This window comes from Euprymna scolopes, chromosome 10, assembly GCF_053919585.1.
Source record: "Euprymna scolopes isolate OS-2025 chromosome 10, ASM5391958v1, whole genome shotgun sequence".
NCBI classification, from domain to species: domain Eukaryota; kingdom Metazoa; phylum Mollusca; class Cephalopoda; order Sepiida; family Sepiolidae; genus Euprymna; species Euprymna scolopes.
The window spans coordinates 154,332,621-154,335,436 of NC_136491.1; positions in this window are offsets into that span (position 1 = coordinate 154,332,621).

Here is a 2,816-nt window from a genome sequence, read left to right on the forward strand (position 1 = left end):
GTCAACAGTTGGGGCTGTATCTTGATTGAGGAATCCGTGGTAATCCGTTTGGTTGTGTTTTGTATTTTATCCCTTCAAAAAGAAATATGCCCCCCATCGCATTCTTTTAATTAATTCTTCCATTCTTAGGGTGAGGTTTAACAGGTAGTTTATTTTGCTTGTCGTTGGTATGCTCTTGAGGGACAAGTTAAAGTTCACCTTTTCCATAATAGTTGGTAGAAATCCAAGTTTTTAGGATATAGTGCTCAACTGGGTAGGAGCAGATATTTAGTAAAACTGGTAATTAGTAAAAGCATGAAGAGAGTGCTCAATACTATTACAGAGAAAATATGATTTTATTTTTTATTGCCGTTTTATCTGTTTGGTTACATATGTTTCGGATGTTGAACCATATTTACGATCCAACAGCCTCGTCAGATCTTACAGAAATGGTTGTTAGAATTTGGAAGAAGTGTTTTAGAGGAAATACGAGAAAAAAGGGGGTAAGAGATAATAAGGGGGAGGAAGACGGGTATCGACAATATTTCAGCTTGGAAGGTTAAAATAAATTAGATTGCAGTGGATGGGGGTAGCAGATACAGGTAGGCGTGGGTGGAGACATATGGATATAGGGAGAGGGAGAGAGGATTATAAAAAAGGGGTAAGGAGATGAGGGGGAGGACTTTTTATTTTTAGGTTTTAAAATTTTGACTGCTTTTGGTTGTGTTTATCCAGGTATAAGAAATAGATGAGAGAGAGAAAGAAAGAGAGTGAGAGAGAGAAAGGGTTTGTGTGTCATATGTCATAAACTTCTGACCGACCATCAATATGGATTTAGACAAGCCCGTTCCACGGCAGACATCCTCACTGTAATCTCTGAACGCATATACCATTCACTGGACAAAGCGGGAGAGGGCAGAGCGGTAGCTCTAGATATATCTAAGGCTTTTGACAGGGTATGGCATGAGGGTCTCCTCAGGAAGATTAGATCTTACGGTATCACTGGTAGAATATTTAACATAATTAAATCCTTCTTAGATAAGAGAAAAATCCAGGTTGTCCTCGACGGTCGTACATCTAAACAATATGATATAAATGCGGGAGTGCCCCAGGGATCTATCCTTGGACCTCTGCTGTTCCTGATATTCATAAATGACCTCCCCGACAAAATTGCCTCTGAGATGGGTATATATGCTGATGACACCACACTCTATAGCAGGCACGACAGGAAAACAAATGAACATATATCTAAAGTAATGGCAGAAACACTAGAGGATGACCTCCAATCAGTAGTGGAATGGGGACAAAAATGGATGGTAACGTTCAATGCCACCAAGACAAAACTGGTTTCATTCAATAATTACAAGAAACCTTCTCTACCACCTCTAGCAATGGCCAACGACTCTTTATCTGAGAGTACGTCTCTCAAGCTCCTTGGTCTAACGTTCACAGGAAACATGAGTTGGAACAATTACATCGAGGGCATTGCCAGGGCCGCTGCAAGGAAGGTGGGCTCTCTCTACCGTGCTAGAAAACTTTTAACACCCGAAAGTATCCTGTACCTCTATAAGGCCACTATTCGCCCATGTATGGAGTATTGCTGTCATATTTGGGCCGGTGCATCGGCTACTAGTCTCTCGCTCCTTGACATGGTTCAAAAGAGAGTCGCAAATCTGATAGGCCCTAAACTGGCATCTAAGCTTCAGCCTCTGTCCCATCGTCGAAACGTTGCATCCCTCTGCCTGTTCTACAAGTATTATAATGGTGAATGCTCTGAAGAACTGCAAGCACTTGTGCCCCCACGACGTGAACACCCTCGACAGACCCGACGAGCTGCAAAATCCCACCCCCACACTGTAGAGATCCATAGATGTAAAAGATCTTTCTACTCCAGTAGTTTCTTCCCCAGAACTGCTAGACTTTGGAATTCCATTCCAGGTCACTGCTTCCCCAACTGTACTGACATGCATAAGTTCAAGTGCAACGTGAACCAACATCTCGCTGCCCAAATCCCTACATAGTACCCCAGTAAATGTTTCCCCTGATAGTAGCCCCCTACACCAAAGTGGCAATGTGCCTTGTTTGGGGTGAAAATGTAATAAAAAAAAAATAAAAAAATAAAAATGTGTTTGACAAGTAAAAGGTATATATATATATATATATATATATATATATATATATATATATATATATATATATATATATATATATATATATATATATATATATATATATATATATATATATATATATATATATAAAGTTCTTCATCGTGTAATCGTGTTAAAATAAAGAGACCCAGTAGCCGGTAATTTGATGCGTTTGTTCCCTGTACCTCTCGCCATTTACTACCTGTGCTTGTGTTTGGAAGAAATGTAATGAAACAATCGCTTAGATATATATTAAGCCTCTAGCCTTGGATTATGTTGTAAGCTATTATATTATAAATTATGAAAGCGAATAAAAAGGAAGGCAATTTAATGTGTCGATATGGCAAAACTCGTTTTTTTATGCTAGTCATATGCTAGGTCGTCTATGTTGGTGCAAGGTTAGGTGTTCGTTTTTTTTTTTTTTTTTCATGAGGGTCACGAATTATCAAGGCCCGAAGGCCACTCAGGGATAAGGGTTATTGCGTGTACAGTAATCAATGAGATAGTATTGTAGTAATCATTAGTATTGGGGGTTTTGATAGAGTGTCTTACTTAAGGGAGCGGTTTGTCAGGAGTTTGTTTATGTTGGACTTGAAGACGTCCAGGTTGTAGTCAGGTGGGAAACAGGCAAGCGGCAGAGAGTTCCACTGGCGTGCAGTTCTAAGAAAGAAGCTTTGCTCATGGAAT